Genomic DNA, 18,426 nt, shown 5'->3' on the forward strand with positions numbered 1-18,426 from the left:
GTGTCATTACAACAAAAATGAAACTATCTCCATAACTACTTGTTGCTATTATATTGCTTCGTCAATACACAGTTTGTCTTGAGATAGCTGTATGTACCTCGCTTCGTATGTGTTGCTGCTAATCGCTCCTGAAATGCCTTTGGGTACTTCATTTGGTAAAAGCTGTAGTACATACATCTTTAACTCATTCGCTCATTAACAGGATCAAAACAAAAATCTTGCTTCTGATAGTTTTTTGAAAAACTTTTAATACATCGAGTTGAATGATATATGAAAAGAGAGACTGAAACAAGAAAGTGACAGTTTAGAGATTTAGAGAAACTCACACTGCGCGTAAGAGAAACCAGTAAGACAAAAGAGACGTTGCAACAGACAATGAGATGCGAGTATTGTTCTGTGAGAGAACTTCTCATGTTAAAGAGTGTTTGCTCATCTTAAGTAGAAACCAAACGGTATGTGTTTAGTCACAAGTACACTCAAGTTCACTACCTCGCTTGAGCCGTTGGTATAAGGGCATTGTGTGCCTCACTTTACTTCCATCGAAAAACTTTTCCCCAACTTCATGCAAATACGATTGCGTGTTTGATGTATCGACCGGCAGCTCAGCCTGACAACGTAAACAGGCTCCTTGACATCGTTAAACTAGTGAGTCAAACAACTGATTCATACACAGCAGAGAATTTTCTTTTAACGTTTTTTTCGTAGACTAAAACAGTGTTTCATACTAATATTTTAGTGAGGTGGCTTGCTACAGCAGTCAGAGACTTTAAGAACATTCTAGCGATCAACTGTACGAATTATTCCTTACCCTTTACCGCTTTGCGTGATAGCGCAATCTTTACGTGAAGAAAAAGCAGTACATCAGATGGATAAGCAATTCATCCTTCCCTTAGATGAAGTGTAAATTCCTCAAAATTATAACGCGTTTACATAACTACACGTAATACACCATGACTCTAAAGAGCTTAAAATATGTCTCACAATAACTCACAACCGTCTAGGAAAGAAAATAGCGTGATGACTAATATGTCCTCATATTCGGTTGTGAGTCCAGTTTTATGATGTTTAGACTCATGGTGTATTACTTATGGTTATCTAAACATACTGTAACTTTGAGGACTTCCAGTTTATCTAAGGGAAAGATGAATTACATCTTCCATGTATGGCGCACAATAGGCTTTGATACAGCAGTAAAACACAACTCTCTCATGATTTACACACGCAATTTTTTTTAATTTTCCGATTGTTTACACAAGCTATCTGACAAGTCGCTATCGACGTTTTTCACGCTCCGCTGATACTCCACAGTTGACGACCACATTGTTAACGAACTGTCAGCCCCTGACGGGAGCCACGTCCTACCACGCTACAATAACGAAGAACAATAAATAATTGTGACCTACGGTTTGTGCATGATACAAATTGCTTCGTTTCAGATTAATAAATGGAATCAGACATTCGTAACAGCATAAAAAAGGCTAAACCATTTTATTCTGATTAACAGCTGACTGAGTTCGAAAGTTTTCGAGTGAAATAAACAGCTTACAAACGTGACATCGGACAGATGTACATGGATGAACGGATCATGTTTGGGCTTTTGTTAACTTGGTTATTTCTTATGCTGTTACAGTTATAAATGATGTGACGGAAGTAGAATCAAAACCTGAAGAATGACTGAACGGCGATTAATACAGATCAGCGGGTTTGCCGCAAAACAGTGGACGCATGTAGTGCTTGGAATAAAACAGAGACATCACTCTGCTACTTAGAGTGATGTAGCTGTTGAGTTTATGTCACAGGTAATTTTATTTGCTTTTGAGTGTCGAAGATAGTGAACGGCGTAATTTTTGGCATCGGTTTATACATGGTCGAGACACATTAACTTGACCACCATTTATGCTCGTCAACGTGCAATAACCACTCACACACGGCATATTGCAGCACTTACAGAGCAGTTGTTATACTGCAGGAAAGGAGCAATGTATCTGAAGAGCAAAAGGGCATGATCGTTGACTGTCGGGCGAAGGATGGAAGAATTTCCGAAACGGCTAAGTTTCTAAACTGTTCACGTGCCGCCGTGGTCGAAGTAATTCGTCCATGGCAAAATGGCGCTATACAAACCTGGCGCCGAGGCAACTGTGATACACCACGGACATAGATAACAAGGAAGAACGACGGCTGTGGAGATGTGTACAGGTGGATAGATGTGCAGTTTCTGAGCAACTGGCCACCCGGATAAACCAAGGGGCTACAAACAGTATCAACGACCGTTTGGTGAACGTTGATTTGTACGGACCTCCGTAGCAGGTGTATCGTTCATGCACCCATGCTGACTGCTGTTCGTCGGTGACGGAGGTAGGATTTTGTACGCCAGTATAGCAACGTGACCTCCAATGAGTGGCGACAGGTGACCGCTTCAGATGAATCACGTTTTATGCTCTATCGAACAGATGGCGAACACCCTGCAATAATCGTTGGAAGGGTGTAGCCCGGAGGAGACAGCGTTATGGTCTAGGGAATGTCTTCATGTCATTCCCTGGGTGATCCCGTAACCCTTGAAGGCATAGTGGATCAACACAAGTACGCATCCATTCTTGGGTACCATGTCCACCACTACACGCAATGTGTTTTTTCTCAGCACCAGCAGGACAATCAACATGTCACACAGCTTGCAGTAAACGTGTGTGGCTCGGAGACCACCAGAGTAAGTTAATAACCGTACTCCCTTGGCCACCAAATCCCCGAATTTACACTCGATCGAGGTTCTGTGGGACCACCTCTCTCGGGCTGTTCGCACCATGGATTCTCAACCGAGAAACCTAGTGCGTCTGGCCACGGCAATGGAGTCGGAACGACTTCACATCTATCGGCACCTCACAAAACCTCATTGACTCTCTTCCTGCCCGTCTCACAGCGGTTTGCGCTTCAAAAGGTAGTTCCTCAGGCTTTTGACAGGTCGTCGCATTAATGTGACTGGAATAGTATTAATATTTAAAGTGTATAACGTGGATTCTATTATAATAGCATAATTCCGCTCACTCAAGCCTGTGCCGGCCGTTGTGGCCGAGCGGTTATAGGCGCTTCAGTCTGGAGCCGCGCGACCCCTACGGTCGCAGGTTCGAATCCTGCCTCGGGCATAGATGTGTGTGATGTCCTTAGGTTAGTTAGGTTTAAGTAGTTCTAAGTTCTGGGGGACTGATGAACTCAGATGTTAAGTCCCATAGTACTCAGAGCCATTTGAACCACTCAAGCCTGTTTCTACAGGGTGAAAAGTATTTAACCCGACAAACTCTGGGAGGTTGTAGGAGACATCAAAACAAATATTTGTCTCTAATATCAATTTTTTCTGTGAGGAGTATTTAAACCGGTAGAGGAAGATTTCTCTGGTCGCAAATTAATTAAACGAACAAACACTTTTCCATTTTTTATGACCAAGAGACAACACATTAACACAACCCAATTTCAGTTACACTAGATTTTCAAAAATGCCTCCATCGCCACGTAAATAAAGGTTACACCGTCGGATCATGTTCTGTCTGATACGGGCAAAAACCCCAGGAGTATCCTGAATTGTTTCTGCTGCTGCTACTATCCGAGCAACCAGATCCTCTTCTGATGCAACAGGAGTTGCGTAAACAAGATTGCGCATCTCTCCCCACACAAAAAAGTCCATAGGGGACATGTCTGGGGATCGAGCAGGCCATGGTACAGGACCACCTCTGCCAATCTACGTTTCTGGGAACCGTCGGTCCAGGAATCGACGCACACGACGACTGAAATGTGCCGGCGCCACGTCATGTTGGAACCACATGCCTTGTCTTGTAGGGAGCCGGACGTCTTCCAGCAATTCTGGCAATGCTCTGGCGAGAAAATTGTAATAGTGCCTGCCATTTAATGGCCGAGGTAGCAGATACGGTCCAATGAAACAGTCTCTTACAACACCGACCCACACGAAGAACCGCACTTGATGAGCGCTGGTAACTGTGGCATGTGGGTTGTCCTCACTCCAAACATGCGAATTGTGCATGTTGAAGACTCCGTCACGCCCGAACGTTGCTTCATCGGTAAACAACGCAGAGGATGCAAATGTAGGATGCATTTCACACTGTTCCAGGTACCACAACGAAAACTGTGCTCTGGGTGGATAATCAACGAGTTCCAGGTTGTGGACACGCTGTAAGTGAAATGGACGTAACAATTGCTCTCGAAGGACGTTTCTTACATTTGTCTGATTCGTCCCCACGTTAAGTGCAATTGCACGAGTGCTGATTGAAGTATCCCGCTCCACATGCTGCAAGAAAGCTTCCTCAAATTGCAGCGTTCTTACCGTGCGACGGCGTCCCTGTCCAGGTAATCTACTAAATGACCCGGTCTCACGCAGACGTTGGTACACAGCAGCAAAGCTCTTATGATGCGGGATACGGCGATTAGAATATTGTTGTTGATAAACCCGCTGTGCACCTCGTCCGTTGTGGTACGCTACGTAGCACGCACCAACCATATCAGTGTACTCACTCCCGGTGTATCGCTCCGTTAGTAAACAGAGACAATGCACTACTACACTAGTGGACAGCAGTTTCCTACAGCTGAAGAGCGTAATACGCCCTCTAATAACTGAAGATCGTAATACGGCCTCTAACAACTGAAGAGCGTAATACGGCCTCCACCGGTTTAAATAATCCTCATAGGAAAAAATGACATTAGGGAAAAATATTTGTTTTTATGTCCCCTACAACCTCCCAGAGTTTGGCGGTTTAAATACTTTTCACCCTGTATAACCACCGCGCTTTAATGTGCACTGTCAGTCGGGTATTTGGGCCATACCGAAGTCGAATGGTATAACACACGCAAGTATTTTATGTTTTCTTTTTTTTTTTAGGGCATCATGCGAAGAATGAAGAAGAAGCGTGAGGCTGAGGGTCGAGGGGAGTGGCCCGACATTGCAGTGAAGCAAGAGATTTCAAGTGTTCTGGCAGGCGAAATGACCGTAAGGATTGCTGCCGATCGTTTCAGTGTTCTTATAACTACACTGCAAAGGAGACTGAAATCTTCGACTCAGATTATCAGACACCTATGACACTTCAGATGGGAATTTTAAGACCAAATACTCGTAGCGCCCATGAGAGAATTAGATTCCAGGTTAACGCCGCTAGCAAAGATGGAGTTTCAAAAAGGGGCCTACGATTTGGAAGAAAATTGAAAATGGCCTCACATACGAGTATTTAACAGAGGAAAGAAATTGACAGGTAAAGGTTTCTACTAAAGCTTTATGAAGAAGCACCCAGAACCGTCCTACAAAGGAACCTCAGTCCGCAAGCCAGGTTCAATCATACCACAAGTTGAAAGGTTTCATAAGCAACTGTTAATTTGAACTTTAAACAGATAAATTTGTTTTAAAACCACGAAACACTTTTTTATTAAAAAATCTGTGTTTTTCTGTGTGGCACATGCTACTTTTCTTGGTATCTCGAACTGGATGTCTTAGAAAGTCTTCTCTTGCTGTGTGTCGTTTTGGATACACATCTCTTTTTGGTCTTTTAAACCAAAAAAAATTTCAGGTAAAAGTTTTATAAAGTTATAACTTATTTCAAAATAAGAAGAAAAGATTTATACCAGTTTTGACTTAAGTGGCCTATACTCGTACTAGCCACCGTTCTCCGAACTAGCATTAACAGTCAAATTCGTCATTAGAAACATCTTCCAAATTATGTATGGATACACAAGTTAGTAATCACCCACGTGTCAGAAAGACTGTCTAGTGTTCTTGTCTCATGGTCGCACGAGATTAGCCGAGCGTCTAGGCGCTGCAGTCATGGACTGTGTGGCTGGTCTCGGTGGAGGTTCGAGTCCTCCCTCGGGCATGCGTGTGTGTGGTTGTCCTTAGGATAATTTAGGTTAAGTAGTGTGTAAGCTTAGGGACTGATGACCTTAGCAGTTAAGTCTCATAAGACTTCACATACATTTGAACATTTTCTTGTCTCATGTGTCTTCTGCAAGGGAAGTGGCATATGTGGTTGTGTGGTAAAGCATTTCTGTAAATTTTGCTTCAGCTCAGAGCCCTACCGGCAAGTCTGGTGGCTAGGCTGTTTGTCGAATAGCGTCATGCGACAAGCACGTTATCATGCTCTGCTTCTGCCCGTGAACACCGCCTGCAGCAGCTAACAGCTTTGTAATTGTTAAGTTCCGACATTCTTTTTTACTGCAGGTATGGGTATTTCTAAGCCGTAGTATTCATGATCCTTGATGAAACCATTTCTTGCTAAGCGCTCCACTGGTATAATTGTATCTCACATAATGTTTTTCGTCTTTGCACATGCGTTTTCATTGAGAGCGAGGTTAGGACATTTTCCAGTATGCGTCTTCCCGTCTACGTTTGTTTTAGCCATCTGCATATATTAGCTGTTTTTAGTTTCTCACTCACTAACTTGTATTAAGAGGACTTGAAGGCTTATGGGGTAAATCTTCAATTTTGAGAACGTTTGATGTTTTACAGCGTCAAGTCACATTAATGTGATCACCAGCCAAACACCTGAACAACCACCTTTTGCAGCACGGACTGCTGCGAGACGTGCAGGAAGGGAGTCAGTGAGGTTGTGGAAGGTACTGAAGCGGCCAGCTTCACTAGGTTACTCGGTTGAGGATTCATCGCGCGCACAGCCCTATCGAGGTGGTCCCACAGAGTCGCGGCACGGTTTAACTCCGATGATTTTCGTGGGCAGAGGAGTATGGTGACCTCTTTCTGGTGCCCTTCGAACCACGCACGTACACTGCAAGCTGTGTAACACGTTACATTGTCCTGCTATTAGATATCATCGTGCCGAAGAAAAACAAACTGCACGTATGGATGAACTTGGTCCTCAAGGATAGATGCATAGTTGTGATCATCCATTATGCCTTCCAGAGTGACGATATAATCCAGGAAATGCCACGAAAACATTCCCCAGACCACAACACTCCCTCCTCCGGCCTGGACCCTTCATTTTCAGACGTTTCACGCCGTACGCGCCAGCGGACATCTGTTCGTTGAAGCATAAAATATGATTCATATGAAAAGGCCACGTGTCGCCTCTCAGTGGACGTCAAGATGCGCTATTGGCGTCCAAATTCCAGCCTCTCCGCCAATGAACACCAGTCAACATGGGTGCATGAACGTGGCGCCTGCTATGGACGCCCATACGTAGCAACGTTCACTGAACCGTCGTTGAGGAGTCACTTTTGGTAGCCCCTTGATCGATCTGGGTGGCCAGTTGCTCATCAGTTGCACGTCTATTCGCCCGTACACACCTCCGCAGCCGTTGTTCATCCCTGACATCTGTGGCCTGCGGTGTAACACAGTTGCCTCGGCGCCATTTTGCATGGTATACCTTAACCACGGCGGCCTCCGAACAGTTTACAAACGTAGCCGTTTCGCAAATGCTTCCACGCTTGGCCCGAAATCCAATGACCCTGTCCTTTTGGACGTCAGATAAATCTCTTTGTTTCCGCATCACAATAACCACTGCATACTGTCGCGTCCCCCTGACACGCTTTATATACCATCAACTACTAACGCTACCACCTGTCGTCTGTGAGTAGTTATTGCACGTTGACGTCGAACGTAGGCGGTGGTCACATTAACATAATTGCACCGAGGATTTCCACGTATATTTATCTGCCGCTTGTGAATCTTTATGTTTATTGATTGAATAATAAGTGTAAATCATGTCATGTGTATTCTTAACTATTTTCCTCCTGAAACCATTTCTCAAATTTACACTTTTCATTCAGTCTACGAGTGCTTGTTTATCCTTTACACACTTCAGCAGCCGATTCGAGCTCTGCTTGTTGGAAACAAGTTGCCTTCAGCAGAATTAATAGTATTATAAACTACTTTCAGCAGCCAGAATATTTTCTTCTTTACATTCGATCTTTTGCTATTATGGTGTAGATTTGAGCTGCTGGGAACTCCGTGACACTTGTTGCAATCCTCTGTACATCGAAAGTTGGCTCTTTTGTGATTCATGATTCCCGCTATTAGGTGCATTTTGCATCTTCATTGTACGTGTGTTCTCTACAAGAGGTGACGCAGCTCCACTTATAGGTTGTGTTACAATGGTTGAATGTCTTGGTTCTAATTTTACATTACTTTAACTCTTGTAAAGAGTTGTGCTATGAAAGTGTGCTTACTGCCTAGTACTTCATTAACGGTAGACAAATCACGTTCTTGTTCTTCCGTAGGTCAAAATTCTATGCAAGAAGAGGAAACTTTTAATGGCGTTGGTACTGAGGTCTAACTTCCATGCGCTCAGGTTAAAGAGTAACAGGTTGTAGCTAGCTTTCAACAGATTTATTCAATTGGAGAGGTATATAATTTAAGTACTTGAAACAAGCTAAATGTGTATTACAAATAAATAATAAGTGGTCCCACAACACTCGTATGTGAGTAAAGCTACCTTCAGAAACACATTAAGCTGTTGCGATTTTAAGGGTATTGTAAGAAATAATTCAACCTGACATGCAGTTTTAATAACGTAGATATATGTTCTCAAGGGTAAAATGCCTAACCAGTTAATTATATAGGTTTTTAGGTCAAGAAACTACTAATTTCTCAATATAATCACTGGCAGCTCTAATTCTCCAATCTATTTGCAGACTGTTCAGCGACCGTCGACTCTGTCTTAAACTCAATGTAGCACATAAAAAAAGAAACGTTTAGCAGGCACAAACCTCTTTAGTATGGGAATACGTTGATATCTTTCGAAGGCCTCCATTCGTTTGCTAGACACAAAATTCTCTGTATACAGGGATACGTTGAGATCAATAGCTTCCTATGAAGAACATGGCGGATGATTCCACATTTCATAGTTCATATCAGAAATCTCCAAATTTTCCGTCATCTGGAATGGAGCAATGTTCTTATGCAAGGTAACGATCATTTTCTTCAGTCTTGACCGTTTCTCAAATAGTATCTCATCTAGTTAGTCCGGAAGACTTGCATGTACTCGCTAATACTTTTTAACCGCGTCCAACGTAATCAATAAGAATAATCACAATTGTTTCTTTTTTCTTTAGTTCGGAGCTGCTGGTATTCTACAAATTATTTAACAGCTCCTCGTTTCTGTCCTAAAGTGGTGAAAACACGTCACCGAATCCAATCGGGGCACAATAACAATTGAGTTATTTTTAAATTGGTCCAACCATTACTGAGAAATTTCCTTTCGCATTTGCTTTTGTACAGTATTTAAAAATTGCGAGGTTTCCCTTTGAACGAAGTTTTCTCATTGTTAATCCTTCACCTAAATTGTCTCATGCGTTTTCTTCTGACGCTCCTATGATACCACCTACATCACACATCTACAGCAGTCAATCGCCCAGTACCATGTTCTGAACTTTTTCACTATTCACGCAATTATGTGGCAGCGTGTTTCAGAAGTCGTTTTCAGGCTCATCATGAAAGAAAGTATGACCATGTTTCAATTTAGCTTAACGCGAATTCCTTACAGACGAGTGGAAAAACTGATAGAAGCCGACCTCGGGGAAGATCAGTTTGGATTCCGTAGAAATGTTGGAACACGTGAGGCAATACTGACCCTACGACTTCTCTTAGAAGAAAGATTAAGGAAAAGCAAACCTACGTTTCTAGCATTTGTAGACTTAGAGAAAGCTTTTGACAATGTTGATTGTAATACTCTCCTTCAAATTCTAAAGGTGGCAGGGGTAAAATACAGAGAGCGAAAGGCTATTTACAGTTTGTACAGAAAGGAGATGGCAGTTATAAGAGTCGAGGGGTATGAAAGGGAAGCAGTGGTTAGGAAGGGAGTGAGACGGGATTGTAGCCTCTCCCCGATGTTATTCAATCTGTATATTGAGCAAGCAATAAAGGAAACAAAAGAAAAGTTCGGGGTAGGTATTAAAATCCATGGAGAAGAAATAAAAACTCTGAGGTTCGCCGATGACATTGTAATTCTGTCACAGACAGCAAAGGACTTGGAAGAGCAGTTGAACGGAATGGACAGTGTCTTGAAAGGAGGGTATAAGATGAACATCAACAAAAGCTAAACGAAGATAATGGAATGTAGTCAAATTGAGTCGGGTGATGCTGAGGGAATAAGATTAGGAAATGAGACACTTAAAGTAGTAGATGAGTTTTGCTATTTGGGGAGCAAAATAACTGACGATGGTCGAAGTAGAGAGGATGTAAAATGTAGACTGGCAATGGCAAGGAAAGCGTTTCTGAAGAAGAAAAATTTGTTAACATTGAGTATAGATTTAAATGTCAGGAAGTCATTTCTGAAAGTATTTGTATTGAGTGTAGCAATGTATGGAAGTGAAACGTGGACGATAAATAGCTTAGACAAGAAGAGAATAGAAGCTTTCGAAATGTGGTGCTACAGAAGAATGCTGAAGATTAGATGGGTAGATCACATAACTAATGAGGAGGTATTGAATAGAACTGGGGAGAAGAGGAGCTTGTGGCACAACTTGACTAGAAGAAGGGATCGGTTGGTAGGACATGTTCTGAGACATCGAGGGATCACCAATTTAGTATTGGACGGCAGCGTGGAGGGTAAAAATCATAGAGGGAGACCAAGAGATGAATACACTAAGCAGATTCAGAAGGATGTAGGCTGCAGTAGGTACTGGAAGATGAAGAAGCTTGCACAGGATAGAGTAGCATGGAGAGCTGCATCAAACCAGTCTCAGGACCACAACAACAACAACCCATTTCTTAAATTTAGGATGTGAAGGAAATAATATGTTCCTCAAGTAAACCTTCACCGGAATTTAAGAAATATACGGTTCAAAACACATAATTTTATGATCGCGCGTTAGTGCTGTTTATACAGTTGAACGGAACACCCAGTCCAAGCTATTTCAAGAACAAAGTTGACACTTAACTGTTCTATTACACAACACATACGAATATGAAAAAAAAACATAAATTTAAATGATATCAAACCCACCTTTACGCTGTACTGAGAAATACCTTCCCTTAATATGTAGCTGATTATTCACGCCAAGTATAGGAAAACCTTTCATTGGTCCTTCGTCTAGGTCACTTCTCAAAACGCTTCCTCCTTAGTCTGTGGAAAATCTTAAAATACTTACTTGATGTGAATGCTGAATATTCAAATTTCTTACATCCGTTTCTTTCTTCTGGCGAGATTGGTTTATGCCAGATAACTGTCTAACTGAAATGTAGCTACAATGTTAGAATGTTACTCTTAGTTAATGGTATGCACTACATCATTTGATATAAATGGCCTACCATTTTCATAAAAAACTTTACTGAAGCTCCTATAGCTGAAATATTCTTTAGCGCACTATTACTTTTAAACAACCATAAAACACCCTCAGTATGTGGTTGGGTGTAATCAACAAACGAGCGCAGTGGTACATCCACATCGCTGGACTTTAAGGGGCTCAATTTGATTGTCCCGTTTTAATTCTGCAAACTAGTAGAACACGAAAATTACGCCACGACAGTGCTTCGAAGAATGCGCTCTAACAAGTGTGTAACGTCAGTACTCACTCTCCTACTCGGCTAGAAGTACACATTAATTAGTGTATATTATTGTTCTAGTAACTCTGTTTCAGAAGCAATATCGATGTTTTATGTGATCTACAACGTTTCACTAACTACACTACGAAAAACATTAACAGAGAGTATGGTGATGGGGATTAGCGACGCTGACTGCCCGGCAGTTAGAAACACCAGTTTCTCCACACCCGACGGCGGCCGGTTTTGGCAGAGCTCCCCGAGGTGCTCACTATTTAGTACCATCCAGGGAGCCAAGGGTTCCTGTAGCTTATGGAATGCTGCGGATGCGGCGGACATGCTACCCTTGGGAAAAGCGGTGTTACTCACAACAGAGCAGGGACTCTGATCCAATTTGCTGGAGAGCAAACTGAAGCGGGAACTAGGTGCGAAAGAGACAGAGCTGCTAATTATACGTATGTTTTGGAACTACTGAGCTCCATAAATTTACAGTCAACAAGGTGGTTAAGTGGTCACTTTATAGATGTTAGAAACCTTAAGTTACATCCGTAATTGGAAATACATTTAATTCACATGACCAGTTCCAGTAAACACAAAAGCGTTAATCTACACCTACATACGTGCTGCTGACGATAGGTGGTGAAGGGAACATTCTTACCGTATAAGATAACCCGTGTTCTATTCGATTTGCATATGGAATGAGTAAAAATTGTTCGGACGCCTTCGTACTTGCATTAACCTCTCAAACGGTATTCGCATTACAGGAAATGTATTCGCGCTTGCGAATTTGATTACACTCCATCAATGACAGGTTAAGTGACAAGATTTCATGCAGGTATATCCCATCTACGTAACTAAATGAAAGGCAGTTTTGTTTATTGCCATACCCGTTTCACTTCTTTTATTTGTGAAGCATCTTCAGTGGTCTGTAATAAATGTTTCTTTTTATACATATAATAAATGTATTACGTAGTAGTTACAATAGGTTACTATGTTACATTTTGGAGTGTTTTTTTCTTGTTTTTCAGATCAGAATAAACTTTTGTAGCACAAATTTCGTGAAGTGAAATTATTGTTCGGTGTTACTTGCGATTTCCCTTGCTGTTCGCCCATATCTGTGGTTCTGGAGATGTGTTCATTAGTCCCCATGCTCCAGGTGTCCAACTTCCGACGTTTTTTCACCCTCATTTGTTACAACACATCACTTACATCACCTACACTTTTCGTGTTGTGATAAATGACTATGTCTTTACAGGGTGTAGTGTTGCCAACAGTCGCTGTGTGTTTATCTTTCGTCTTTTGCTTGTGTTATGTGTGTGGTTTGATTTTTTTAATTTGTTTTGTGCGTGTGCGTGTGTATTTTGTTGTGTGAAATGTGTCGCTCTTTGTGAAAGCGTAATTTTATTTTTTTATGGATATTTGTGTGTGTGTGTGTGTGTGTGTGTGTGTGTGTGTGTGTGTGTGTCAAAGAGAGAGAGAGAGAGAGAGAGAGAGAGAGAGAAGGTGTGGGGTGGTGAGAGGAAGATCTATTAAATATTTATTCTGGTTGTGTTTCAGATTTATGTTTGTTATTGTATTAGTGGCTAACATAATCAGAGATTTATGGACTTGGTCATTAAGGACTTTCCTTTTCATTGCAAGGGTTCTTCGTATGAGAAGGTTTTCTTGTACTGTCAGGAGCTTTTCTTGTGATTATTGACCCTAATAAATTTAAAAAGGGAAATGGATAGCTTAAAGTTAGATATAGTGGGAATTAGTGAAGTTCGGTGGCAGGAGGAATAAGACTTCTGGTCAGGTGAATACAGGGTTATAACTACAAAATCAAATAGGGGCAATGCAGGAGTAGGTTTAATAATGAATAAAAAAATGGTAAGCTACTACAAACAGCATAGTGAACGCATTATTGTGGCCAAGATAGACACGAAGCCCACGCCTAATACAGTAGTACAAGTTTATATGCCAACTAGCTCTGCAGATGACGAAGAAATTGATGAAATATATGATGAGATAAAAGAAATTATTCAGGTAGTGAAGGGAGACGAAAATTTAATAGTCATGGGTGACTGGAATTGAAGAGTATGAAAAGGGAGAGAAGGAAACACAGTAGGTGAATATGGATTGGGGTTAAGAAATGAAAGAGGAAGCCGCCTGGTAGGATTTTGCACAGAGCATAACTTAATCATAGCTAACACTTGGTTTAAGAATCATGAAAGAAGGTTGTATACATGGAAGAACCCTGGAGATACTAGAAGGTATCAGACAGATTATATAATGGTAAGACAGAGATTTAGGAACCAGGTTTTAAATTACAAGACATTTCCAGGGGCAGATGTGGACTCTGACCACAATCTATTGGTTATGATCTGTAGATTAAAACTGAAGAAACTGCAAAACGGTGGGAATTTAAGAAGATGGAACCTGGATAAACTGAAAGAACCAGAGGTTGTACAGAGTTTCAGGGAGAGCATAAGGGAACAATTGACAGGAATGGAGGAAATAAATACAGTAGAAGAAGAATGGGTAGCTTTGAGCGATGAAATAGTGAAGGCAGCAGGGGATCAAATAGGTAAAAAGACGAGGGCTAGTAGAAACCCTTGGGTAACAGAAGAAATATTGAATTTAATTGATGAAAGGAGAAAATATAAAAATGCAGTAAATAAAGCAGGCAAAAAGGAACACAAACGTCTCAAAAATGATATCGATAAGAAGTGCAAAATGGCTAAGCAGGCATGGCTAGAGGACAAATCTAGGGATGTAGAGGCTTATCTCACTAGGGGTAAGATAGATACAGCCCACAGGAAAATTAAAGGGATCTTTGGAGAAATGAGAACCACTTGCATGAATATCAAGAGCTTTGATGGAAACCCAGTTCGAAGCAAAGAAAGGAAAGCAGAAAGGTGGATGGAATATATAGAGGGTGTATACAAGGGCGATGTACTTGAGGACAATATTATGGAAATGGAAGAGGATGTAGATGAAATGGGAGATATGATACTACGTGAAGAGTTTGACAGAGCACTGAAAGATCTAAGTCGAAACAAGGCCCCAGGAGTAGACAACATTCCGTTAGAAGTACTGACAGTCTTGGGAGAGCCAGTCCTGACAAAACTCTACCATTTGGTGAGCAAGATATATGAGACAGGCGAAATACCCTGGGAGTACGCATTAGGAGTGATTTAAAATGGAATGATCATATAAAGGTGATCGTCGGTAAAGCAGATGCCAGACTGACATTCATTGGAAGAATCCTAAGGAAATGCAATCCGAAAACAAAGGAAGTAGGTTACAGTACGCTTGTTCACCCACTGCTTGAATACTGCTCAACAGTGTGGGATCCGTAACAGATAGGGTTGATAGAAGAGATAGAGAAGATACAACGGAGAGCAGCGCGCTTCGTTACAGGATCATTTAGTAATCGCGAAAGCGTTACGGAGATGATAGATAAACTCCAGTGGAAGACTCTGCAGGAGAGACGCTCAATAGCTCGGTACGGGCTTTTGTTAAAGTTTCGAGAACATACCTTCACCGAAGAGTCAAGCAGTATATTGCTCCCTCCTACGTATATCTCGCGAAGAGACCATGAGGATAAAATCAGAGAGATTAGAGCCCGCACAGAAGCATACCGACAATCCTTCTTTCCACGAACAATACGAGACTGGAATAGAAGGGAGAACCGATAGAGGTACTCAGGGTACCCTCCGCCACACACCGTCAGGTGGCTTGCGGAGCATGGATGTAGATGTAGATGTAGACTTCAAGAAGAATATAATAATTCCAATCCCCAACAAAGCAGGTGTTAACAGATGTGAAAATTACCGTACTATCAGTTTAGTAAGTCACAGTTGCAAAATACTAACGCGAATTCTTTAGAGACGAATGGAAAAACTGATAGAAGCCTACCTCGAGGAAGATCAGTTTGGATTCAGTAGAAATGTTGGAACACGTGAGGCAATACTGACCTTACGACTTATCTGAGAAGAAAGATTAAGGAAAGGCTAACCTACGTTTCTAGCATTTGTAGACTTAGAGAAAGCTTTTGACAATGTTAATTGGAATACTCTCTTTCTAATTCTGAAGGTGGCAGGGGTAAAATACAGGGAGCGAAAGGCTATTTACAGTTTGTACAGAAAGGAGATGGCAGTTATAAGAGTCGAGGGGTATGAAAGGGAAGCAGTGGTTAGGAAGGGAGTGAGACGGGATTGTAGCCTCTCCCCGATGTTATTCAATCTGTATATTGAGCAAGCAATAAAGGAAACAAAAGAAAAGTTCGGGGTAGGTATTAAAATCCATGGAGAAGAAATAAAAACTCTGAGGTTCGCCGATGACATTGTAATTCTGTCACAGACAGCAAAGGACTTGGAAGAGCAGTTGAACGGAATGGACAGTGTCTTGAAAGGAGGGTATAAGATGAACATCAACAAAAGCTAAACGAAGATAATGGAATGTAGTCAAATTAAGTCGGGTGATGCTGAGGGAATAAGATTAGGAAATTAGACACTTAAAGTAGTAGACGAGTTTTGCTATTTGGGGAGCAAAATAACTGACGATGGTCGAAGTAGAGAGGATGTAAAATGTAGACTGGCAATGGCAAGGAAAGCGTTTCTGAAGAAGAAAAATTTGTTAACATTGAGTATAGATTTAAATGTCCGGAAGTCATTTCTGAAAGTATTTGTATGGACTGTAGCAATGTATGGAAGTGAAACGTGGACGATAAATAGCTTAGACAAGAAGAGAATAGAAGCTTTCGAAATGTGGTGCTACAGAAGAATGCTGAAGATTAGATGGGTAGATCACATAACTAATGAGGAGGTATTGAATAGAATTGGGGAGAAGAGGAGCTTGTGGCACAACTTGACTAGAAGAAGGGATCGGTTGGTAGGACATGTTCTGAGACATCGAGGGATCGCCAATTTAGTATTGGAGGGCAGCGTGGAGGGTAAAAATCGTAGAGGGAGACCAAGAGATGAATACACTAAGCAGATTCAGAAGGATGTAGGCTGCAGTAGGTACTGGGAGATGAAGAAGCTTGCACAGGATAGAGTAGCATGGAGAGCTGCATCAAACCAGTCTCAGGACTGAAGACCACAACAACATCAGCAACTTCATGTCTTATTCCATATTGGATAGTTCATGTCCATGTTTTATCAGGAGTTCAGCGAAGGTAGAATGGCTGTTTTCGTACATCCAGCTTCTTATATGTTCTTTATACCTAGTTTTGAAACTTCTACCCATCACCTCCAGATAAACTGATTCACATTCTTGACACTCTAACTGGTATATACCTGCTCCGTGGTATTTATCTGCTTTGGCTGTTGTTTGTAAATGTGACTGGAGTGTGTTTCTTCTTCTTTAAGAGATGCGTACTTCCTGTTTCTATAAGATATTTGCTATCTTGTGTGTGGCTTTGTGTTTGAACGATAAAGTGTACCTTTTTATTTGTTGGTCATGTCGTGGATGCTACTGTTTTGTGTTTCCATGTGTACTGTAGTGTATGTGGGATTCTTTGGTGTGACTTTTTGGTTGAGTTTTTGTACTATATGGGTACTGTAACCATTGTTTGTGGCTACGAGTTATATTGTATGTAATTCTTTTTCATTTTTTCTTTTCTGAGTGGGATATTATTTAGTTTGTGTAACATGTGTCGTATGGCCGCTGGTTTTTGATTTTGCGGGTTGTTGGATGAAGCATGTATTATTGTATCTGTGGCTGTAGACTTTCTGGAGATGTCAGATGTGAGCATATTGTTGTCTCTCTTTATTGTTTCAACAACATTACGCACTGTAAACACATACTTGTTGATCACAAAATAAAGAGCGCAAGTGATGTGGCTGATGTGTTGTAACAAATGTAGGTGAAAAACGCCGGAAATAGCGGAAGCATGGGAACTAATGAGCACATCTCCAGGACCACCCATACTGGCTAACAGCACCGGAAATCGTAAGTAACACCGAACGATAATTCCACCTCACGAAATTTGTGCTACAAAAGTTTATTCTAATATTAAAAACAAGAGAAAAACATGACAAAACGTAGCATAGCAACATACTGTAACTACTACATAATACATTTATTATATGCATAAAAAGAATCATGTATTATAGGCCACTGAAGATACTTCACAAATAAAAGAAGTGAAACGCTTATGGCAGTTATCAAAACTGCCTCTCATTTAGTTGCATAGATGGAACATACCTTCATTAATTTTGAAACAATTAAGGAGCGACAGAAGACAGGAAAAATGAAGATAATACAGCCATATCAGACATTTCCCGTGAAGTTATACAACAGTTTCAAGAATGTCCATCTAAGACTCCACAAAACCATCCAACACATTAAATTCAATCAGACTTGTAAAGTAAATAATGTAATTCCGAGTTATATTAATGTAAAGTACAGAAACAATTCTTTCGTAGCATGAAGAACGAAATCATTTGCAGAACAGACTTGGCTCGAAAATGAAATTCATGCTTAACTGAATGTTATATGATGTACATCTTCAGTTATCTGCATTTATTAACAACCCACCAGTGATATTCAATGTAATATAAAAAAATTGAACACATCACCGCCAGAAGACTACAACCTACACAGAATACTCACAAACGAAAAATCAAAACATTGACTAACAAAAATAACCGGAAAGATATCAACGAGAAAGTACAACACACCCACTACCACAAATTTCACAAAAAACTAATGCATCTCAGAGATACAGAATTATCAGAGAAAAAAACACGGGTACTAGAGAAAGGGCTCAAATACAACATCAGTACAAAAATGAACAACTACTACATAGAAAATCTGATTGTAGAGACAGAAAGCATCTTGACACTATATGTATTGGGCTGACACGAGACTTAGTGAAGAAAGAAATAAACGAGATAATCTCGTGTAAAAGAAGGAGCAAAACAAGAAACTTCAAACAGAAAACAACATCCCTAAGAAAT

This window comes from Schistocerca piceifrons, chromosome X, assembly GCF_021461385.2.
Source record: "Schistocerca piceifrons isolate TAMUIC-IGC-003096 chromosome X, iqSchPice1.1, whole genome shotgun sequence".
NCBI lineage: Eukaryota > Metazoa > Arthropoda > Insecta > Orthoptera > Acrididae > Schistocerca > Schistocerca piceifrons.